Genomic DNA, 27022 nt, shown 5'->3' with positions numbered 1-27022 from the left:
GTGATAAGAAACATAATCTTAGGTCAAAAGGAAAAACAAAATTACTTTGCTTTCCTAATTGGCAGATTGTTTTGCTTGTTTTAAGGAAAAACTCACTTAATATTGGCATATTATTTCTGAAAACAAGACAATATGGTTTGCTTGTCTAAAAAAAGGCCTCTTGATTTAAGAATTTTTATATATTTGGACTAGAAACAAGACAAAAAATCTAAGTAAGAAAAGCATTTTTGCAGTGTATTGTTGGCTGTTCCTATAAATTTACCCAAATTGAGTTCATTAAGACAAATTAAGACCCAGCTTCATTGGATTTACATTTTATTAGGGTAAGTGGTTGCAAACAATTTATTTGAGCTGAATTTTAACAAACAAATTAAGTTGAACATTATTACATTTAATTAGTTTGTTCAATTTCAGCCCATATAAATTTATTGCAACAGTTTTGCAAAAACCTTTGTTTCAGTGTATTTTATGTATATATTTAATAACCTTTTCATTATAAATGTCTTATTACAAACATTATAGGATGGCACATAGAATAGGAATTTAAGTATCACATTACCATACTGTGAACGCTATTCCTCCAAAGCATCTGAAATGTATCCTAACTGCATTTAAAAAAAAAGTAAATTATGATAAAATTTAATTTAAGTGCAAAACTTTACATTCAGTCCAAACTCTAAGTAAAACATTTTTTGCAGATGGGTTATTATTAAGTTTTCTTTTATACCCAAAATCTTTAGAATATTAAGTACAGATCATGTCATTGACATATATAGTACATTTGCTTTTTGTATATTCTTTAAAATATTTTTAATTTATAATATGCATTGCTAAGAACTTAATTTTTACATCTTTAAATGTACATTTTCAGAGTATTTAGACTGAACTATCAGATCCAGATATTTAAATAATTGTATCTCTCGGCCAAATTCTATACTTTACTTTCTTTATCGTCCACAAGTGGAAATTTATCTTTGGCTTCACCACATAACCATAACAGCGTTCACATTTACATATCACAGAAAACAGGCAACACAAATACATTCAATATCATCACATAAATCACATTAAAAAAACTCAATTAAACCCTATTCATATTTAAAAAACAGTATTCAAAATTCTAATGGCAGTCAGCACAAAGGACGTTTGATACATATTTTTCTTTACTTGAGATTGTCTAAAACGCCTTTTAGATGGCAAAAGCTGAAATTTTATATTTAGGGGTAGGAGCAATCTTCAATAATGGCATGTGCTTTCTGTTTAAATTCTCATGAAATACAATTCAATAAGTTGTCTTTGTGCTTTACCTACAATTGCACAGGCAATTTGTACTACTTGACACAGTTTTTGCTTTACTTTAATTGGCAACAGTCCATACCACGCAATCATTTTAAAACTCACTACCAGTTGTTTTAATTTTCAAATTACAAATACTCAAATTACTTTAATTCAGTACATGTAGTTTTTCTCAGAAATTGTAATTTACTAAGCTACTTTTAGCTTAGTTTGTACTACTTACTAAGTAAACTGTGTACTTTTACTTTCTCTTAAGTACATTTTTAGTGCTGTATCAGTACTTTTACTCCACTCTTTCCTTCAACCTGCAGTCACTACTTTATTATTTCCTGTCTGTGGGGATTAGAAAAATCAGTCCTGTGATTCCTGTCCAATCAAATCGCACATATTACGTAAATCACATCATATTGAGCAACCTCAAGACATGGGCACTTTATAATTGCAGCAAACTGTTTGGAAGTATTAAAAGTGTCCAAGAAGATGTCAAAAATCTTTACACGCAATGACCCAGAGACTGTTTAGATGCATGTCACTGATGAGAAAATGTTGATTTTTACTGTATGATGTATGAAATGGTCCTAAACACCCAGCAGGTACAAGACGTCAACATGGTGTCAGATTGACCTTGTATTCCAGCGTTGTGGGAACGTTGCATTTTGTTTGTAAATGAAAATCAGGTTGACATCAAGCCAACATCAATGCCCAACCTAAAATCAACCAAATATCAATGTCTAATGATGTTACAGCTTGACATTGTGTGGATGTTACCACTATGACGTCTATCAGACGTTAGATTTTGGTTGCCATACCTGATGAACAAATGTCAGTATTTGACATCAATATGACGTTAGTTTTAGATGTTGGCTCGACGTTGAATTTTGGTAACTTTCTAACACAACCTAAAATCAACCAAATAGCCATATGTCATTTGACGTCATTATTGGATGTCAAAATAACATTGTCCTCAGACGCTGGCTAGACATTAAATTTTGGTCACCTGACATCACAACCTAAATCTAACCTAATATTAACGTCTTATTACATGGGCCTGCTGGGCAATAACTAGATGCACTACAGAATGTTACGTTTACACACACACACAAATTACATGTAAACGCATCAGCTTTTGACAGCGTAATACTCACTACTCTTGAGTACTTTTAAAATGTCTCATACTTTGAGTAATATTTACAACAGATACTTTTACTTTACTTGCACTACATTTTTTGACAAGTAATAGTACTTTTACTTGAGTATAAATTTTCTGTTCTCTTTCCACGAAATTTTCAACCAAATTCTTGTATACCATTTTCAGAATATCTTGATTCACACCAAATGGTTGTAACTTCCTAATGAGATATAATCTCTGCATTACTTTTTTTAATTACATTGTACATTTCCAGCAAATGTCAATTTACTATCAATAAATGTTCCTAAATATTTAAAACATTCAATTGTTTCTATTTCATTCCCCACAAGCACCAGAGGTTTCAACCCTTGATTTCCAACTCAGGCTAATTCTGAAAACAAACTGCCTTATACATTTCTGGAGAGTGCCAAATACTTCCCAAGAGGTATGTTTATTTTGCAGTTTTTGTTTTCATGAATCCACCAGAAGCCGCTGTCGACTAACCGAATGACCAATTGACCGATAACCCCACCCACCCAAACCAATAGTGTTTTCAAAAGCACTGACTGACCCAACTACCCAATTCCTTAAACCCAGCTGACATTTTTAAAAGCAATCCCGAAAAAGAAAAGCCCTTGCCTGATTTTTTTCAGATTTTACCACATTCTCACCCTGTTATTTACTTATTTATTTTATTTTTTGGCTTCTGTTTTTGTCTTACCCCTTTCTGGAACCATTTTTCATCAGATTTGAATCCTGTCATCATGGTCAACTCCTCTCTGTATCTCAAGTTCAGCGACGTACATGGCGAGCTACTGGACAAACTGCGGGCAAGCCGTCCATATGGAGGTAAGTGGTCAGCTGGTAAGCGTGAAAAGGAACAACGTCCCTGTAGCGTTCATTTTAAAGAGGAAATGCAGCCATACGTACTTCTGACTGGATAATTTGTGATCTACAGAAATGTATATAGGGCTACGTTTTCAGAATAAGCCTATGTTGTTTATTTCTGCTAATTACCTTCTCTTTGGTTTTATTAAAATTTTACTCATTTTTCTATGCTATCAACCAATACATCAATAGAAGGAAAGCTTTATTTTTTTCTTGATGATGTATAAATCTATATACTTTAAGAAAATGACCCTTATGACCCTTATTTTGTTGTTCAGTGTCATTTATATTAACTTTAAAATGATGAACAACTGCTTTATACTGCATGTGCTAGTATTTTAGTCAATATAATATAATGATTTGTGCTGTTTTTCTTTTCATTAGTATATGATTTTAAGTTTTGAAGCAGGTCACGCAGTGGGCAGCACGATCGCCTCACAGCAAGAAGCTCACTGGTTCGAGCCCCAGCTGAGTCAGTTGGCATTTCTGTGTGGAGTTTGTATGTTCTCCCTGTGTTCGCGTGGGTTTCCTTTGGGTGCTCCGGTTTCCCCCACAGTTCAAAGACATGCACTATAGGGGAATTGAATACACTATAATGGCCGTAGTGTATGTGTGTGAATGCAAGGGTGTATGCGTGTTTCCCAATGTTGTGTTGCTGCTGGAAGGACATCCGCTGTGTAGAACATATGCTGGATAAGTTGGCAGGTTCATTCCACTGTGGCGACTCCTGGCTACAGAAAATAAATGTATGATTGAAGTTTGGAAGTGTACATTTAAACAAAGCAAGCACACTTCTTTTCACAAATGTATTGAATGAATGTCATTAAATATTGTATAGATACAGACAGGACTTAGAAAAAGACTTGAAATATCAATGATGAATGAGGTTAAAGGTGAAACAAATCGATCCCTTCACAATGAATGACCTTTGCAAAACGCTTTAAATACTCCAGCCATTAACAGGAAAAATAAATAACATTATATCTTGAATGCTCTGTAAGTTGCTTTCAAAAACACATCAGACGAATCTCAAATGTTGTCCTTTTATTTTTGGAAAGAACAAGCTATTAGCCAGAGCTGAGTCTTTTAAATGTATGAATTTACATCTGTATTATGTTTAGATGCTTTCAAATACTTTATGCTCTCTCTCTCTGTAAACGGTGGCATTCATGGCACGAATCCAGATGGCAGGAGACGCTGTACAGCAAAGAGGAGGGGCACACACACATACACGTGCACACACCACACACTCATCTTAATGAACCCTCATGCATTATTCATCACACACACACACACACACACACACACACACACACACGCACACACACGCGCACACACACACACACACACACACACACACACACACACACACGCACGCACACACACACACACACACACACACACACACACACACACCATGCAGACAACACTTCTGTCAGGAACAGAAGGCATGGAGACTACTGAGTTTATTAGTATTAAAGTGTGGAGGTTTATTTCTCAGATTTATTGACTTCGCTCTATATATGCACATCCACTTATTCCATTAAAGTACTTCCATAGCCTAATTTCATCTGATGTGGTCAAGTCTAGTCTCAAAACTGTTGAAGCAATCCTACTGGCATGTGTGTGTATAAGAGACAACTCTCATTGTCTAAAGTAAAAAAACAACAACAACAACAACAACAACATATATGCATCAATATTAAAAGATTATTCTTGACAAATCACATCTAAAATAAAAGTTTGTTTTACATAATATATGTGTGTGTATTATGTATATATTTATTATGTGTATGTGATACACACATACATAAAACAAAATTATACAAAACAGTTTTGTTACTATGATCTTCTATGTGAACATGCTTTGACAGTCTACATTGTAAAAGCGCTATAAAAATAAAGGTGAATTGAAATTAATTGAATAATTAAATTTATGTATCATTTGTATCGTATACACTGAAAAATATATGTTTTTTTGCTTGTTTAAACTACTTATTTAAAATGAACTAAAAAAAACTATTTCTGAGATTACATTGGGACAACTTAATTTTTTTTTGCTCATTCCACATAAATTTGTTAAAAGTGTTAAGTCAACTTAATCGATTTGTGTTGGGACAACATTAATTAATTGTGTGGAACCCAGCATTTTTTACAATGTACATGTATATTTTTATCTAAATATAAGTAAAGTTTTATAAACTAATTTCGACAGGAGCATGTGATATGATTGAGCATGACTGGCTGCTCATCTGTAATCAGTAATAATCCAATCAGAGTAATCCTCGTTTACAATAAATGAATCGTTTTTCCTACTGCTCTATCTTCGTTTTGGAAGAATGCTTCTTACTACAAATGCTCCAGCATATTGAACCTTCAATATGGAAGAAAAAACAAACAACAACAACTTCAGCCAGAGACCCGCTCTCCCCGAGACTTCAGCCGCTGCTTCGCCAGCAAATCGAGCCCAAGTTCCCGCAAGACGCCTGCACTCTTCCACCTTCTACTTCAAACTGCATCACACCACGCAATCAACAAACTCCACCTATACTCTCAAGACGCCGGTGATCCAAGCCATTACTGTAGCTATGTTTCCATCCAAAAATGCGAATAAACTTTATGCACAAAACTGGAGTATCGCATTAAAGACGTGCGAATAAAGCAGTGTTTCATCCAACAAGTCAAAGCGAACAAAACCGTCACTTCCTGATTAACTGGCGCCAAATATCAACAGTAAAAATTTAATTTAATGTGGTAGGAGAACCTGCGTCAATCTTTTCTTCATCTAATAAATGACTTGCGCCTCAGAAGGCAATCCTGACACGCAGTGAACGCACGGTGGCGTTTGAAGGTGTCAGACGTGGAACACTAATGCTTAAACAGTAAGGTGTTTTAGAATGACCAAATCAACAGTTTAGATGGTTTACAGTGTGCTCAGCCTGCTGGTTTGTCCATTTACGGACATTTTCATCATCACATGATCACTTGTAACAAAATCACATGACCTTTTTTAATACGCATACTGAAATTTGTGCAGTAAAAGTGTTTCCATCGTAGTTTATGCGCATCTTTTCTTATCAAATAAAAAGTTTATCCTACTCAGTTATGCGCATAAGTTTTTTTATGCACATTTTCAAAATTTATGCGCATCATGGCGTTTCCATCAACCGTTTTTTTATGCGCATATGCAAAATGCGTATAAAAATAAGTGGATGGAAACATAGCTAATGAAGCAGAACTCTCACTGCTCCCCTAGCGGTCCACCCGCGGCAATGTGTATATTGTATGCTTTAAGAGGAAGCCTCGGAAAATAACTACACTCCAACAAAGACTAATCACTTCATAAATCTTTTGAAAGATGAGACCAGCGTGAATAGAATGATTTTTACCAAAGAACTCACCTCAAGCTCACCTCAGATCCATAACATTCTAACAGCTGAAGTAGTTAGATTGCAAAGGTCCAGGCAATCTAATCTGTAAATATGCTGTGGACTATTTACGGATTAGATTGCCTGGACCTTGTAGAGAAACAACCGTGGAATACACTGTTTTCATCCAAACTAGCCGCTGGAGCGCGTTAGTAGAATAGTATTTCAGGCATAAACACCACACGTGATGTTCAGGCAACAAAAATGGCCTTCAACCTTTGCACTTTTGATTGACTCTCCATTGAGCCAATAGCTGAAAGGAGAAGTGTCACCATCCAACGAGCCTCCCAAACTCAAGATGGTCCCGCCCTCTCTTGGCAGTTTTATAAATGGACTTGCAAGACTTCATGAATGAATGAGAGGGGTCTGGCTGCAGATTCGGTGCAGTGCAATCAGAGCTGCATCCTATGCTTTTTAATACGCTCACCTAACCCCACCCCTAACCCTACACCTCACAGTTGACATTACTAGCTCTATTGAGTGCCCTGTGTCTGAGATTGCATTACTGAGCTATGTAATCTCAAGCTGCGGTCACACTGGGCTTTGTGTGTGCGAAATTCTGTCGTATGCACTGCGAAAAGGGGCGGGATTAAACAAGATGATTAGACATGTAAAAAAGCTAGCAATTGCTTCATGTTTTAAATTCTGTCTAGAGAGGTTCTGTTTTAATCCTTGATTGGTCTCACGCAGTCACCAAGCTTGAACTTTGCACCGCAGCGAACTGCGAAACTTAACGCATGACCCTGCGTTTCTGGTCTGACACATTCGCGTGCGTATGAATGGAAGTCTATGGGAGGAAAAGCCCAGTGTGACGGCAGCTTTAGCTTGCATCATAAAGGCTGCATCCAGATACTATAGGAATGAATTGGGCCAGATATGCTTGTGATTTCAATCATGTTAAGATTCCAAACTTAATGTTATTTAATCATAGATTAAAGTAAAGTGATAAACATTCCATCCACACAGTTTCTACTAAGTGGTGACATCATTTTAAGTTCAGGGTTAGATGTTGGCAGTTGATATATTTATATCTACATATTAAAAAAATAAAAATAAAAATAAATAAACAAATGAATGAATAAAACCCCGCTGCCACATCTGATAGCTATTTAACTTCTGAAAAGATTATTACCCAGCTATTAAAAAATATTTAACACATCTGTAATATGCCAAAATGACTCATATGACCATACACACAAAGTGTCATAGGCAAGTTCATAATGGCAAGTCAGTTGGATGTGAAAACGACAGAGAAATAAACTTGCCGCTTTACCGCTATGAATGGGAGGAGGACATTTCTGACAAATGGAGCAATGTTTCATCCATTGACTTAGTGTTGATACATTTGCCTTTTAAACAATTTCTATATCACTAAGGGGCTTAAACTCCCCTCCACCTGTTCAGTCTTCAAGAGAAACTTCCAGGACCAACAGCCAAGGCACGCTCCATATCCTCAGCTCTCCATCCATCTGCCTTCCTGCAGGGGGACGAATGCCCACCTCTACAATCCGTGCATATTGTGACAACAAAGCTATCTTACCATGCATTAACAAAGGCGCTTCCATTTATAGTTGCCCATGCCCTTATTAGGATACCTCGTATGAATATCAGCTAAAACAATTCACTATGTCTGCTGTACATGTACCATGTTGTAAAAGATTTCATTCTGATTCTCTCTCGTTTCTCATTTCAAAGATCGGCCGGCTGCAGTAGCTGACCTTCATCCTATTACACTCCACATCCATTCCAAATACATTCACACTCTACACAAGGATACATTTCCACTCACACAGCCCACACCCCTGATGCCACATTCACACTAGCCTTTTTTCTTTTTTAATTGTCCTGAACTAACATAAAACTTTCAATCCCACATTCCACCCCACCTTATCCGATCTAACTTTGCAGGATGAAGAAACTCAATCTTTCTTTTTATGCAAAGCAAAACAGATCAATTACGCAAGAACATTCTATATACACTTTTGATGTCCCCTCCCCCACACACCCATTTCAAACCCTCTTAGCATTCTTACACCTCAAGAGAGCAATTCCACATTAGGGAAGCCCATCCTCTCCAGCAGACTTTCACCCACATACATTCCAGGCATAAGCACTATTCTGCCATTTCCCCCTATTCCCCCTCCTATTAACATAGGAACTCCTTCACTACCCTTCCCCTTTTTTATTCCTTTAAATTTTTCCCTCCAACTCAACTATCCCATACTTCCATTCACCATTGTTCACCTCAGCTCTGACCCATATTGGGGGTCTCCCCGAGTTTAAATTGCTGCGTTTCAAGTGACGCTCTAAATAAGCTCATATATACACTTACCTTTCCAAATACCACTATCGTCACACTCCCCTGCACTAATATAGCAGCAAACGCTTCTGCGAGAGTGCATATGCCTCCATACCGACCCATTGCACCTCTGCAGCAGCAGAGACGCTCCACTGAGCTACACTCACCCATAGCGCACTGACGCTCTAGCTGAGCCCTTATTCACTCTCACCTCTACATATCACTAATGACAGTAATTTTACATTTCTGCGGGAACATTCTAACTCTAATACTGACTACCACTGCACCTCTGCAACAGCAGAGATGCTCCGCCAAGCTACACTAACCCACTAGCTGAGCCCCCTTTTTTACTTCATTTCTACATATCTCTACTAACAATATTTAGCACTCATAATGCTACATGCTGACTACCACTGCACCTCTGCAACAGCAGAGACACTCCGCCGAGCCTTATTCTCCTTCTGCACCCCCCAACCCCTCCTCCCTGCTCTCCTTATTTATAGATGACACAAACCGCCCAGTAACACAATTCTAATTTCAGAGACACTCCATAGCAGTTCTTCACCTCTCAGGCTCCCCCAGACTCACACTTCAGCCACTCTTTCACAGGATGTCTAAGGGGCTTGGAGGGTATTAAGAGTTGATAAATCAATGTAGAGAAGTTTGGGGCCCTTAAAGTATTAGAAGTCTTAGATACTTTTGTGAGGTATTAAATTTCCATCATTTTGATCGTACAAGATTGTATGCTAAGTTTGATTGAATTAAATCTGCGAATTTCAGGATGCTTGATGAAATCCTACTAGATTCGACAGCATGCTGCTTTTTACTGCAGCAACCAAGGCAACACAATTGTTTCTGCAGCTCTTTAGGCAACAACCTGCTGAATTAGATAAATTGAATAGACTTTGATTCTGTATACGAATAATGTTTTAGCTTTGGATTAATTTTAATAATTACACTGGTAAAATCTCACCAGTGTTTCTGGTTGAAGTAAAAGTAAAAGTATTGTATTTTAAAAGTATCGAATTTCACTCTCTGATTCCTGTATATACTCTGTGTCTGAATGGGGCAGCCACCACAGAAGCATAAAAGAGCTTCCACAACAACAAATCCCGACTCCGGGAAGACAGTCATCTGATGCTTTCAAGACGTACATGCGTCTTAGCCAAAGTCACCTCAAAGAAGCCCAGATGACCCTTGCCAGCCGTCAACCAGTAACCACTCAAGGGTGAGGGCATGACCCAGCCACCTTCTCTTCTTTTTCTTCCTTCTAGCTTGAGCAATACTCAGCCTTCTCTTCCCCTTGTCCCCCCGCCCATCCCCTAGCCGTTTCAGCAGGAGTCTTCACTGCCTTCTCCCCTTTCCCGACTCCTGCCGTACCCTGCCCCCCCTAAGGCTCTGACTCTCGCAGGAGTGTTACCCCGAGCTTCGACTCCCGCAGGAGTCATCTCACTGCCCCACCTCACTGCCCCACCCCTGCCTCAGCAACCTTCTTTATATATATATATATATATATATATATATATATATATATATATATATATATATATATGCAATTTCATAAATATATATTTATATATTGCGCTGTCACTCCTCGCTTGTTCCTCGAGCACCTAACTCGCCCCGTCAGCCTCTAACAGCAGTCTTCACCGTCCAAATCCCCTTTTTCCCAGACTCCTGCTAGAGTTGGCCAACAACCCCTGTTACCCGGGCTCCAACCCCGACAGGAGTCTGTTTCACCCTTGCTCCTGCAAATATATATTTGCTTATGCTTATTTATGCTTATATATTAAAACGCAAAAGTATAAAATCATTCCTGCACCCTTAGCAATATTATATATATATATATATATATATATATATATATATATATATATATATATATATATATATATATATATATATATATATATTTATGAATATATGAATTCATGTTAATGACACTCATCTCTAATAACTTATTTATTTTATCTTTGCAATGATTGACAGTACATAATATTTGACTGGATATTTTTGACTGGAGACACTGGTATTCAGCTTAAAGTGACATTTAAAAGCTTAACTAGGTTAATTAGGTTAAATAGGAAGGTTAGGGTAATTAGGAAAGTTATTGTATAATGATGGTTTGTTCTGTAGACTATCGGAAAAAAAATAAGTTAAAGCAGCCAATAATTTTGACCTTAAAATTGTTTTTAAAAAATTAAAAACTGCTTTTATTCTTGCCAATAAAAAACAAAAAACAAAAAAACAAATAAGACTTTCTCCAGAAAAAAAATATTATCAGATATACTGTGAAAATTTCTTTGCTCTGTTAAACATCATTTGCTAAATATTTTTAAAAGCTCATAAGGCAGAAACTATGAGGCGTAAAGTCATAGTTATGAAAAAGAGATGACAGATTTGCATAATTTGACAGTATTTTCTCTTTTAGCTGCTGTTGTCAGTGTCATAGCTTTGTTCAGCAGGCACACAACAACATAAGACATTAATATTAGGTTAGATTTAGGTTGTGGCATCAGGTAACCAAAATTCAACGTCTGTCCAGTGTCTAAGGACAAAGTTTTTTTGATGTCCAATAAAAACATCAAATGACGATGATATTTGGTGGATTTTAGTCTGTGTTGGAAAGTGACCAAAGTCCAATGTCGAGCCAACATATTAAATTAACGGCATATTTACGTCAAATACTGACATTTATTCGTCAGGTATGGCAACTAAAATCCAATGTCTGATAGATGTCATAGTAGTAACGTCCACACAACTTTAAGCTATAACATGATTAGACGTTGATATTTTAGGTTGGTCGTTGGAAATGGACGTTAGTCTGACTTTGGGTTCTGATGATTTTCATGACGTTGGGGTACAAAATCAATTTGATGGCATGTTGACATCCTGTGCCTGCTGGGGTGTGAGGACTTAAGCGGGTTGCACGCAACACAATGCGCACATGACAGTTGGAAGTTTGGCACTCCAGACACGCACATTCGAATGATTTTTAATATGAAACTATTCAGATAGCATTCTGTGGCACGGCAGAAATAAGAATAGTGTCCTGAGTCGTAGATGAGTTGTCGCCGAGCAGCACATACGGTGTGCGACCCCCTTTAGGCTGCTGAGAAACTAGGAAAACAATGAAATGGATCTATTACAAACATTCAGTCATAATTGTGAAAATTAAAGTTGCAATTTCCATGAATATAGACTGAATGAGATTTTGGCTGAGCCGAATTCGATACTGAGAAGGAGAAAAGAGGAGAAAAGACTATTTTCTGCTGATAGATAGAGGTTAATGTGTGTGAGACCAATCAAGAATGATGTGCTGGTGTGTGTGTGTGTGTGTGTGTGTATGTGTGTGTGTTTGTGTGCGTGTGTGACGGACAGATGGGGAAAGGAGAAATGAGTGGAGCGCTGGGGCGATGGAAAAGGTCGCAGTGCTCTCTAAATAGGGTTTAATGCTGGATGGACTGTGTGAGGGAGTGTGTTCAACATGTGGAGAGCTGCACTGGTCTTAATGGCATGTAGGAATGCTGACACCCCGAGGATTACCTGACCCAGTTGGCTTATAGACAATAATACAAGATACTGGCTGTGCGAATGAGACCACGAAGGAAACTAATAAATAGAGGTAGCTGTTTATTTTCTGACAGCATTGTCTTTATCTGAGAAAGCATTTGGACATTTAAGCAAAGAGGTCAAGGTTTTGCTGGCCTGCATGAGCTTGTTAGTGGTCATATAGCCACTAAATAACCATCTTGGGAGCAGTTCTGTAAAAGTCTTTTAAAAAAATGTAGTTAGAAAAGTGAAGTTAGACTGAGAAAAGCTTTAATATGATGACTACACAGCAATGACAACAACACTACTGTGACTGCAAACATTTTTTATTTTTTATTTTATTGTCATTAAAAAATCTTAAATATGTTAGATTTGCAGTTCAATTTACTCACTTTCCTTCAGCCTGATTTATCAGGGACCGCCACAGTGGAATTACTCTGGCATATATTATATGTGGCATTTGTCTTTCTTGCTGTTTTTTTCCCAGTTCTAATTAATCTATCAATTATATAGTATTTAATAAAATAAGTTCAATTTACTCACAGAAAGCTCCTGATTGGTTAACGTGGCACAAAGTTCAGATTTTCTAACTTGAGTAATTCACGCGAAATGCGCATCAATCGCATAAAACGCTTAACTCACGCCGCTTCACTTGCGCAAATCGCATCATTCGTGCTGCCTCATTCATGCGTATTGCGCCGCAGGATGTCTGTTTGCGTCTTTAAATTGACTTGTAAATCACTCAAGCTTGACGCTTCATCCGCATCAGGGGCCTCATGTATCAACGCTGCGTAGGCACAAAAACTATGCGTATGCCAGATTTCACGCTCTCGTTTTTTATGTTAAATTGTTATTATTGTTAAATTGTTATTTATGTTAAATTGCACACTACAAAATATCTTTGAGCCGTGCAATGACAGCTGTATGGGATGGGATCATCCACATGTCTAGCAGGTTTATAAGGTTTCCATACCATACAGTTTACCAGCCAAACATGAAAGCGCAATTTGCAGCTGTAAGAGGCTAATTTATCATATGCTTTTGTATAAATGACAAAACATGTCTTTTTGACTCAAGAACGTCCATACTGACTCCAAAGGCAGATACTGATAAGATCAAGACCTGGTGTGTGGACTTTGGGGGTTTTACGATGTGGTCACATGTTGATTGGTCAATTTGAATGTCTCAGCATTTGGGCTTTAGTCACATGGTCAAGAAAGATACAAAATAGGTGATAAAATGCTGCTCTGGCTCTTTTCCTGTGCTCTCTTTTCCTGGCCGGTTCTTTTCCTGGTCTGCTTTCCTGCTCTGCTCCTCTCCTCCTCTGGAGTCTATCTTCTCTGACTCTTCTGCAATCAGGCTAACTTCTGGGCCTGCTCTCTTTGTCTCTCTCTCTCCCTCCCCTGTGTCTCTCCTTCTACCTCTGGTAACTTTAATTTTACATTTAAGCTGGGTACAATTTATATCATATGTTTTATCATTTCATATTTTATCATTTCATACAGTCATTTTGTAACTAATTCAGTTGTAACCATAGAGAATTATTGTCATTAAATCATCTCATTTTTAAGTATTTGTGAATTACTTTTGATTTAACATCAACACTTAATTGCTCCATATTGCAATACAATACAATCACATAATATCAACGCTCTCCCACATTTATAGCTATTAATACTGCCCTTATTTCCATTTTTGGTATAAGATTGCAGAACAATTTTTGTTTTTGTGAATCCGCCAGAGGCCGCTGTGTATGCTTTTTCAGATCAGCGAGTGCTATTCGCGCCTGCTCCATCAGAGGACGACTGACTGACTGACTGACTGACTGATGGACTGACCCAACCACCAACTTCCCTAAACCCAACCAACAGTTTGAAAAAGCAATCCAGAAAAAGAAAAGCCCTCGCCTGACTTTTACCACATTTTCAGATTTTACCACATTCTCACCCTGTTATTTACTTGTTTTTTTTTGTGTGTGATTTTGATATTTGGCTTCTGTTTTTGTCTTACACACTTTCTGGAACCGTTCTTTGTCGGACTCGAACCCTGTCGTTGTGTTTAACTCCTCTCCATGTCTTAAGTCCGATGACATACATGGCGAGCTACTGGACAAACTGGTAACAGCAGGAAAACCATTCATACTGAGGTACAGTAATACTCAGTAAGCGTGAAAAGGAGCTGCGTCATACCGCCCCATACTGTAGCATTCGTTTTAAAGACAAAATACACCCATACGTACTTTTGGCTACATAATTCACGATCTCCAGAAATGTATATATAGGGCTACATTTTCGGAATGAGCCTGTGCTGAATTTATCGCATGTTTGCCATGACGTAACTCGCGAATATTGGCAAATTAATTGTAAAATTTCTTTGTCTTAAATGTACCTTAAATTAATACAAAGTTGCATTTTCTAGCATGGTCTCGACTAGTTGCAGGGCTTTGCTAGTGATGCTTGGTGGTTGTGGAGCTTGAGGGGATGCGTTTTGAAATGTGGCCTCATAATAAAAGAAAACAGGATTTAAGTGTTAATACAGAAACCAAATTTACATTTGCCTCATTTTGATATCTTAAAACAGAACCAATAATAAAAAGCTGTGAAATCTCCTAATCTTCTCCACATGTCGACCGTAAGCATGGAAGTATTTGTCAGTTGTGGATGGTGTTTGTCCATAAAGCTAGTCTGCAGGGTCTCATTGTTCTGGCCACATTCAGTGTGAGGGAATAAGAGAGATTGATGGAGTGTATAGAGACTCAGTAGCTCAGCGAGTCTACAGCCCCAAGTCTCCTCATTAATACCTGGGTTGACGTCGAGAAACAGAGAGAGTTAAAGATAGAGAATCGTTCATCTCTCAGCATGCTAATCAATAGATCTTTTGTGTGATTGAGCCGTCGGAATGGGGTCGTGACTTTTCACACCCGTCATCAGCGAACCGCTGTCATCTATTCCAATGTAATTTGCATGGATTTTTTTACACACAGTATGATTCCACTGCATGCGCATTTGCATAGACAGGAAATCGTACACAACTGACATGCTGACAGCACACACAATGTCAATTATTTCCATATAAACAGATGTATTTCTTTAAATACTAGTGTTTTAGAAATTTGATGATTGGAGAAGAGTTTGTTAGTATAACATTAGACATGTATAGCCATAGCCTATACTTTTAAAGCATATTTTTCATAGCATTAATCTATTATAATCAGAGGCGTGTATAGTAACGAATTACATTTACTTTGTTACATTTACTTGAGTAAAATGGTTGGGTAACATACTTTTTGAGTATATTTAAAAATATGTACTGTTACTCTTACTCAAATAAAGTTATTAGAGAAAAATCATTACTCTTACTTCGCTACATCTGGTGGCGTTCCTCCGTTACTGTCAAATGATAGTACATATGATTTATATGACTTGTTTGCAAATATCGCGAGGCTCCAGCTTTTAGTTAGAGCGTGTGCATTTATGTTGCAATGATGGCTAAAGTCGAGGAAGACGTGCGAGTTTGTACTGCGATCACCTCATGGCCTTCTGCGGTTCCAAGAAGGACACTCTGGTCTGTGCAATGAGTTGATTGGACTATATTCTAATAACTGATTTATTTTATCTTTGTCATAATGACAGTAAATAAAATTTGACTAGATATTTTTTAAGACACTTCTTTACAGCTTAAAGTGACATTTAAAGGTTTAACTAGGTTAATTAGGTTAACTAGGCAGGTTAGGGTAGTTTGGCAAGTTATTGTATAACGATGGTTTGTTCTGTAGACTATTCAAAAAAAGAGGCTGATAATTTTTTCCTTAAAATAGCTTTAATAAAATTAAAAACTGCTTTTATTCTACCTGAAATAAAACTAAGTCTTTCTACAGAAGAAAAAATATTATTAGACATACTGTGAAAATTTCATTGCTCTTTTAAACATAATTTGAGAAATATTTAAAAAAAGAAAAAAATCAAAGGGGGGCTAAAAATTATGACTTCAACTATATATATAATTTGAAGTCAAAATGATTTGCCCTCTTGTGAATAGTTTTTTATTTTTTTATTATTTGCCAAATTATGTTTATCAGAGCAAGGAATTTTTCACAGAATTTCCTGTAATATTTTTTTTCTTCTGGGAAAAGTATTATTTGTTTTATTTTGGCTAGAATAAAAGTTTTAAAGATTAAAAAAAAACAAATTTTAGACCATATATTTATATTGTTATTAATATTATTATTTAATATTATTAGCCCCCTTAAGCAATATTTATTTTCGATTGTCAACCGAACAAACCATTCTTATACAATGATTTGCCTAATTACCCTAACTTGCCTTATTAACCTAAGCTTATAAATGTCACTTTAAGCTGAATACTAGTATCTGTAAAAAATATCTAGTACAATTTTATGTACTGTCATCATGGTAAAGATAAAAGAAATCAGTTATTTGAAATGAGTTATTATATTTAGAAATGTGTTGGAAAAAATCTATCCGTTAAATAGAAATTGGTTAAAAAAATATACAAAGGGCTAATAATTAAGGAGGGCTAATAATTAAGGAGGGCTAATAATTTTGACTTCTTATATAGTATTTGAGCATCAACTCCACTCTTCAGTATCACATAATCCTTCAGACGTCTTCAAAATTGCTATTTAAAAAAGTGCTTGCTTATTTTTATTTATTTATTTTTTGAAAAGACCTAATTATTCACACGTTGTGTAATTAATTGTGTTTTATTTGTCAGGACACAAGGACAGATATAGCAGAAGAAATATCCAAATATGTGTACACGACTGTGGTATTTAAAATATGTGCGTCGCTCGATCCTCCCAAGTTGAATGGGCTGTTTTAACACACCTCAGACATTACACACATCACACAATGATCAGCTGAGCTTAAATGAGCTGCTGTGAGAGACAGGTAAGTGCATTAAAGGTTCCTCTGCTTCAGTCTGAGTGGTGAATTATGAATGGCTTGGTCCTTCTCCCCGGGCACTGAGCCCATCGTAATTGCATCCTGGACAGCTGGTGTGTGGTGGCTGTGTTTGGCTCCATCTGTGATGGGACCGGGGACATGTGTGAGGACGCACCACACATGAGACTAGAAGAATATGAGAGGACACAAAGATGCACTAAACATGCATACACGTAAAAAAATAGCAAGGTATTTCTAATCACAATACATGCACATTAGTCTTAAATCTACAGTATGTGTTTTAATTAATGCAACACCTGTGCTGATGCATGATGTAGTGTTTTACCTGGTGGTCAAAACTGTATGTGTGTGTGTATGTTTGTTTGTGTATGTGTGTGTGCATGTGGTGTCTGGGCGTGCATATTTTCTTTGTACATGAGTGGTGATTAGCACAGCTCTGCCAATCACTGAAATTTACATTAAACCAGAAATTAATTTCATACTTTTTTCTCTCCTTAATTATGCCGACATCTGCTGTGAAGCCGAGCTGCGCACATGAATTTTAATAACTCTGTGTGTGTGCTTTTTTTTTCTTCCCCCCTTCCAATTCCCTCTGAACTTTGGGGGAAACGGCTTTGTTGATGATGTTTTTACCCCTCCTTAAACAAAAAGAACTGTTGGAAAAGAAAAGACACGATCAATTTGTGTCTCCTGCATCTAATTCACATCACGCTTTTATCATCACAGCATCTTAAATGAATGTGTCACCTATAAATGTCGATTCTCCTTTGTTCATAAGACAAAAGAACGCTTTCATGTGTGTACTGGGGTCATTCTGCAATGCTTTGCCATTTCATGCTAAAATTATGTATTGATAAGAACCGTCCATGTGAAAATTTAAGACAAAAAAGTGATAAAAAAGGATTCCCCTGAGCAATTTGTGTTTGAAATATTATGTCATGGTGAGATGTATTTTAAATAAGTTCCTATTATGACTATGTTTTGATTTAACAACCTTTCATACATGTTTTTAACAGTTTACCTCAAGGTAATTATCATCAGCAAAAAGTAAAGTCATACAAAAACAGTACTTGAAACTAAACAATCAATCATGGAAAACAAGGAAGTAGATTGCTATGTAAAGCTGGTCATTCATTTAACAGTTATTAATTTATGTGTGCCATGTTGATAAATGGATGGATGGATGGATGGATGGATGGATGGATGGATGGAAGACAAACAGACAGACAGACAGACAGACAGACAGAGAGACAGTTATTAATTTATGTGTGCCATGTTGATAAATGAATGGAAAGATGGATGGATGGATGGATAGATGGATGGATGGAAGACAGACAGACAGACAGACAGACAGACAGACAGACAGACAGACAGACAGACAGACAGACAGACAGCTGTTAATTTATGCGTGCCATATTGATAAATAGATGGATGGATGGATGGATGGATGGATGGAAGACAAACAGACAGACAGACAGACAGACAGACAGACAGACAGAGACAGACAGACAGACAGACAGACAGACAGACAGACAGACAGACAGACAGACAGACAGACAGACAGACAGACAGTTATTAATTATGTGTGCCATATTGATAAATGGATGGAAGGATGGATGGATGGATGGATGGATGGATGGAAGACAAACAGATAGAGAGAGAGAGAGAGAGAGAGTTATTAAATTATGTGTGCCATATCGATAAATGGATGAAAGGATGAATGGATGGATGGATGGATGGATGGATGGATGGATGGATGGATGGATGGATGGGTGGATGGATAGATGGATGATGGATGGAAGACAGACAGACAGACAGACAGACAAAGAGACAGTTATTAATTATGTGTGCCATATTGATAAATGGATGGATGGATGGATGGAAGACAGACAGACAGAGACAGACAGACAGACAGACAGACAGACAGACAGACAGCTGTTAATTTATGTGTGCCATATTGATAATAGATGGATGCATGGATTGATGCATGGATGGATGGAAGACAGACAGACAGACAGTTATTAGTTTATGTGTGCCATATTGATAAATGCATGGATGGATGGATAGATTTTTTTTTTTCAGCAAATTAACTTGCCTTGGTCACATATAGAATAACAATGCACGCTAGGAAAATAAACATTGTAAATTTAGATAATAATTTGATTTACATTAATTTATTTACCTGTGCTTAATAACAGACTTATCACCCACTTTGTTGAATGACCAATAGCAGACATAATATTCTACTGCAGACCGTATTTCCATATAGCTCTTTGACCTGACCCTCAGCTGAGCCTCTATAACAGTCCAGGCTAAAGAGTCACAGACTGTGATTCACTTGCTCCACTGGGCGCTCTGTGTTTAGCAGAGCTTCATCTATCTTCATATCCATGTCATCTCATAACAAGTGTTTAAACAGGGCACCTGCCCACTGCTTCAACAAAGCCACCAGCAGACAGACTCCTCTCTACATGAGCCCCATTTCCCCCGCTGTGGAGGAGCTATTCATCAAACACACACACACACACACACACACACACACACACACACACACACACACACACACACACACACACACACACACACACACACACACACACACACCACACACACACACACACACATACATACACACAGCTATTTTTATGAGGGCTTTCTTTTGCATAGATGCAATGGTTTTTACGCTGTAAAAAAAGACTGTATTTTCTATTTTCTAAAAAAGTCAAGATTGACTGGTATTGCAGAGACATTTGATCCCTAAAATTACACACAAACACAGGCACACACAGAGACAAAACTAACAGGACATCAGGTCAGCAGTTAGGTCTCTCCACACTATGGGCTACAATGAAGCTCTATTACTGTTTAAACACCTATTAGACACTCTGTGAAGACACTCAAGTACACACAAGACACTCAAGTACACACAAGACACTCAAGTACACACAAGACACTCAAGTACACACAAACAATGTTTTAACAATAAAATTTGCAGAATACTGTAGTATTGTAGTAACTGATTAACTGTAATAAATACTTTAGTATACTTCCGTTTTTACTATAGTAAACTGTACACTACCTGACAAAAGTTTTGTCACCTATCCAAGGTTTAGGAACAACAAATAATAACTTGATTGATAGTTGATCATTTGGTATCAGCAGTGGCTTATATGAAAGGCAACAGCCTCTAGATTACGCTTATTTTACCAAAATAAAATATAATCATGCCTTGATTTTTAATTATTTAATTAGGACAGTAAGGTCTGACTTTGCTTAGACAAAAGTCTTGTCACTTAACAGAAATAATGTAGAGTATAGAATATAAAGTCATGGTGCAGTGGAAAAAGAATTAATATTTGTGTATGACTCCCATGAGCTTGGAGGACTGCATCCATACATCTCTGCAATGACTCAAATAACTTATCAATAAAGTCATCTGGAATGGCAAAGAAAGCGTTCTTGCAGGACTCCCAGAGTTTGGATTCATCTTCAATGCCTCCTCCTTCATCTTACGCCAGACAGGCTCAATAATGTTCATGTCTGGCGACTAGGCTGGCCAAATCTGGAGCACCCTTCTTTGACCTTCTTTGACCTCTCTATGAGAAAGAGCGCTATCCTGCTGAAGAATTTGCCCTCTCCTGTGGTTTGTAATGTAATGTGCAGCATGAAGGTCTTGATACCTTTAGATGTTGCCATTCACTCTGCAGATCTCTTCCACGTCCCCATACTGAATGTAACCCCAAACCATGATTTTTTCTTCACCAAACTTGACTGATTTCTGTTAGAATCTTAAATCTTCTGCAGTATTGTGATGATTGGGATGCAGTTCAACCAAAGATTCATCGGAAATATCTTCCTTCTGCCACTTTTCTGAATGATCAACCTGGTCAAGTTATTTGTTGTTCTTACAACTGGGATCGATGACAAGACTTTTGTCAGGTAGTGTTGAGTATTGTAATGTAATATCCCCTATAGTTATAGAAATGTTATCATGGTATTGGGTAATTTGTTTATTTTAATTGTTGTGTTACTGTAAACTGTATTATTCAAGAACTAAAACTATATATATAGCATTTACTATAAATTACAAAGGTATATTTTCATGTGGGATGGTTAAAGTAGGGAGGCACAGTGACTCAGTGGTTAGCACTGTCACCTCACAGCAAGAAGGTTGCTAGTTTTAGCCCCGGCTGATTCAGTTTGCGTTTCTGTGTGGAGTTTGCATGTTATCCATGTGTTGGTGTGGGTTTCCAGGTGCTCCGGTTTCCCCCACAGTCCAAAGACATGCTATATGGGTGAATTGAATAAACTAAATTGGCTGTAGTGTATGTGTGTGAATGCGAGAGTATTTGGGTGTTTCCCAGTACTGAGTTGCAGCTGGAAGGGCATCTGCTGCGTAAAACATATGCTGGATAAGTTGATGGTTCATTCCGCTGTGGCGACCCCTGATGAATAAAGGGACTAAGCTGAAAGAAAACGAATGAATGAACTATGTGTCTCAATTTTGGCCCAGATGTTAATTTATTTATCTCAGCTATTATTTTACAGAATTTTTCAGTAAAAACCTTTTTATATTTACAATCCTTTAATATTTACAATCTATTAAATCTCTAAATCGCTGTTATATCCTTTTTATTTTGCCCTCTTTAATCTCCATGTCTTTGTTATCAATTATATTTATCTCCAGATCAGATATCCCACTGATATTTCTTCGTTTTTTTATTTCTGTTGTCTTTTGCTCTTGTTTTGTCTTTTATTGGTACCATTGTAAGCAATCTAATGATTATTATTGTAAATGCTGTGTACCAAATGTTGTACAACAACCAAATCTGTTGTACGATAAATGTTTAGTATGTATGTACAGTTGAAACCAGTAGTTTACATACAGTGTAAAAGGCACATAACCATTTTAAAAAAGTCAGATATTAATGTGACTAAACATTTTCTCGTTTAGGTAAGTTGGGATTATCAAATTTGTTTCTGTTATGCTATTTCTGTTATTCTGTTATGAGAATTTTTTATAACTTTTCTTGAAAGTCAAGTTTACATACAATAAGATTATTATGCCTTTTAAAATGCTCAGATGATGGTGTCATGGTTTTGAACGTTTCTGATTGGCTAATTGACAACATTAGAGTTGGAGGTACAACTGTAGAATAGCATTTAAGGAAACCCACAAACACACTGCTTCCTTGTGTGAGAACATGGGAAAATCAACAAGCCAGAATCAACAAAAAAGCCAGATTACAATTTGCAAAATTACACTGGGAAAAAGACAATTTTTTGGAGCCATGTCCTGTGGTCTGATGGAACTACGATTAAATTGTTTGGCCATAATGACAAGTGTTACATTTGGAGGATAAAGGGGAAAGCTTACAAGCTTAGGAACACCACCCCAACTTTGAAGTATGGGGGCGGCAGAATCATGTTGTGGGGCTGTTTTGCTGCAGGAGGCACTGGTCCACTTCACAGCAAAGATGGCATCATGAAGAAAGAAAATTATGTAGAAATACTGAAATAACATCTCAAGACATAAGCCAGGAAATTAAAACTTGGCCACAAATGGGTTATCCAAACAGACCATGACTCTAAGCATACCGCCAAATTAGTTAAAATGTGCTTTAAGGACAACAGAGTGAATGTTTTGGAGTGGCCATCACAAAGCTACAAAGCAATTTTCCTATAGAAAATTTGTGGGCAGTGTGGAAAAAGCTTGTGCAAGCAAGACAGCCTACAAATCTGACTCAGTTACACTTATTCTATCAGGAGGAATGGGCCAAAATTCCTGCAAACTATTGTGAGAAGCTTGTGGAAGGATACCCAAAATATTTGACCAAAGTTATAGAGTTTAAAAGCAAAGCTAAAAAAATACCAAGGAAATGTATGTAAACCTTTGACTGTCTAGAAACTAATAAAAAAAATTCTCAAAAAAAAAATTCTCTCATTATTCTGGCATTTAGCAAATGTAAATCATATAGGTATTCATAATGGACCTAAAATAGTAAACGTTTAGTATGACTTACCATCAGACATTTAAAAAAAATGGTTATGTTCTTTTTTTAGAGTGTATGTAACCTTCTGGTTTCAACTGTATATGTGTGTAAACTTTTCCATTTATCAAATGGACTTTATTTCCTAAACAACAATCTAGCTCATTGCTGAACTCCCATAGTATAATGCATTATTGGAGAAACTAACTAGTTAGGAGTATTTCCAAACTCTCATGCAGGTGGTGGAGTGATAAAGGAAATAAAAGTAAAAGTTTGAGATCAAATTAACATCAGATTATTACTTTAAATAATGTACTTCATCAAAGGGCTGTTTCACTGTTTTATAATTTATTAAATTGCTTTATTATATGGGCTCTCTGATGTCACTTTGGGGTTACAAAGCACTTAAAATGGTTATGGAATGAACAATGAAGATTGTACTACATATGTGCTTGCTTATTTGGTCACTTTCATCATCCATTTGAATCACTTTAGGAGGAAAATTAGTTTTAGGCCAGAGCTGTAGTTCAAACTATACAAGTTTGTGCTGCTATTAGTGAATGTTCATTGGAGTGATGGATTCTGAAACTGAATTACTGAACTATTGTGTTCAGTATTGTGTTCTGTCTACTATTAATGACAGAACTTGCAACATTAGCTGGCTAATAGGGGCTTATGGAAATGCACCCCTGGTCTGAAGAATAGACACAGAATGTACAAATATAAATGAATTATACCAAAGAATGTAAATCAAAAAGGTGGAAAGTTCAGCCAATCACATATTGATGTTATTGATCAGGATGGATGAAGTGACAAAATGACCTTTGGGGAAAGAGAATGGGAGGTGGGCTAATCAAAGACTGCACAGGGTCAGAGGTCACAACGAGTTATCGGAGGTCAAGCTGATTTCTGAAATGCAGTACATAAAATATATATGACCCCATCTGCTAGTCCAACCAATCAAATACCTGGAAAAGCTTGGATCAGGAGAAAAACGTACAGTATAGATCTATGAAATTTTGCAGCACATTCCCTATCCATAATACAGTATATAAATGTGTGAAAAGTGAGAAATAAAAATTACTGCTATTGCTACAGATTAAAAAGATTATATAAATGAAAACTTTAATATAAAACATATGTTATGTATTATTAGTATTATTATTGTTTACGTTTAAGGGCATCCCTAAATTGTATTGCATATGAAAAACATTATGCTTGTCAGACGGAAACCTCTTTTGTTCCAACTCAACATGATCTCATAAATATTCATATATTAAAAGCAGTGGGGTTCTACCAATCGAACATTTACTTACATTTGCATAGACACTGAAACATACAGTACTGACATAGTTACTATATCTAAACATTTAATAATGATGTAGTGATAAAATTATCTAAAATGTTTATAATTTACATTTGAGCACACTTTATAACAGACTAACAGGCCCAATCCCAATTCAATTTTTTTTACCTCTACCCCTTCCCCTTGGCCCTTAAAACAGAGTGCGAAAGGGAAGGGCTTCAAATTGTACCCTTAGGAACACCACTACAACACCTGCACAGGTCATGATCTGTCATCGCGGTCTCTTACTTAATATGAGATCAACTATCGTGACTGCTGTAGTTATTCCAGTTGTGTAACTTTTTGGTATTTAACTTCAGGAAATCACTGAAGACATATATTATGTTATCATAATGATCTAAAGTGACTATAAGATTGTAACTGTACTGATTATTTACACCGTGGCCATGTTCATCTATAAGAAATCTATATTAACATTAAACCAAACACTGTCAAATTTTTCTGACAGGTTATTCGAGCGTAATCAAGTAACAGGCATGAAAGTATGTTGTGGGACTACTATACAGGAGTTATTATGGATTACAGATCATACATATCAAGCCAACCCTAAACAAGTAGCACAGACGAAACCCAACTGTGTTGTCACCTCACATTGGCTCATGTCTGGTTCTGTCCACACCAACTGGACAAAAGGCTGATCCGCACCACAGGGGGCAGTATCTGTTTTCTCATTCATAGCGAAAATCTGGAACTTCCATCAAGTGCGTGCATAGCGTAAACAAAGCAGCGTTTAGTACCATTATCACAGTAATTTTCACTCACCACAGAGGGATTCGCTCCTGCTAGTCTGATAATCTAATAATCCATATCGCTTGCAAATATTTGAGAAATGTAGTGAAATCACTGCCAGCCTCTTTGTGTTTCTTCTAGATTTGAATTGTTTACGTGCTGCTTGTTCACTACTTTATTAGGCATACAGTAGTCACAGTCATGCTCTCATTTGTTGCTGAATAACCAATCAGAGCGATCTCTTCAGCCAACAGCCCAACACCAATTCGACATACTGAATCAGGCTAATGCGATCCAATGTTAACCCAATGAGAGGCGACACGTGGAACACACCAAACTAACTAGCATGACCGATGGTAATGATCCAATGGACGAATGGCGGCTTTATGTGTCCCGACCCTTACAATTGAATACCCATAAACATTTAAAATGGCTGCATTTACATTTTGATCCTGTTGTATATAGCTGTCATACCAATGGCACTGTAATGAGATTTGTTTATATTGTTAAAACCAAATTTGCATAAGAATATCCGCTCTTGTTTGCCAGATCTGGGCCACAATTAAGCCATAGCAATATCACATACAGTATTAGCCAGAATTCAACCAAATGAACCAGAACTGACCCTAGTTTGGGCCACAATTTGCTTTTATTCTGGCCCAGATCTGGCCTACACCTTACACTTGCTGGGTGTGGCAAAGTACAAAAATCCCAGCATGCATTGCAGTATGAATACATTATATAGCTTATTGATGCTACCGTTTTTATTATTTGCTGTTGATTCTGTTGTTTGATTGACGTTGTTGATTTTGTCACTTTTAGTATTCTGTTTGTGATGTTTGTTCATTTTGTTCATTTTGTTAACTGTCACCATTGTTGAGGTTCATATGCTGATTATTGATATCTCTGTGAGCAGAAGTTGAACCATAGTACTTTTTTAGCTTATAAACCCTTATAATTCTGTGGCATGTGCAATATTATTTCATCACAGGTTGTGCCTCACTTAATTTTATTGTTTTTTTTTTGTTTGTTTGTTTGTTTTTTGTTTTTTACTTCGCTTGTTTGCTGTAATGAATAAACTTTTTAAGCAAAGTTCTTAAATGTTACAGAAGCCCAAAAGAAAATTTATATTAAGAGTTTCAGGGCTGTGAGAATATTTTTCCAAAAGTGGCTCACATATTTTTAAAAATAACTGTGCCACATTTTCCATATTTTCTCTGGGCCAGTTTAAGCTCACAGCCGCAATAGCCAGAGCTTACTGTGCTAAATATTTGCCAAAAGTGGCACACATATGTCTTAAGAGAAATGGGCCACATTTGCACTTGCACGTGTGAGCCACTTTAGGTTTAGACCCAGATTACCCTTAAATGACTATGCCATATTTTTGCCAAATGTGGCCCACATTTATTTTCCATAATTT

This window comes from Danio aesculapii, chromosome 7 (assembly GCF_903798145.1).
Source record: "Danio aesculapii chromosome 7, fDanAes4.1, whole genome shotgun sequence".
Lineage (NCBI taxonomy): Eukaryota > Metazoa > Chordata > Actinopteri > Cypriniformes > Danionidae > Danio > Danio aesculapii.
Note: the sequence above shows the minus strand (reverse complement) of the source record.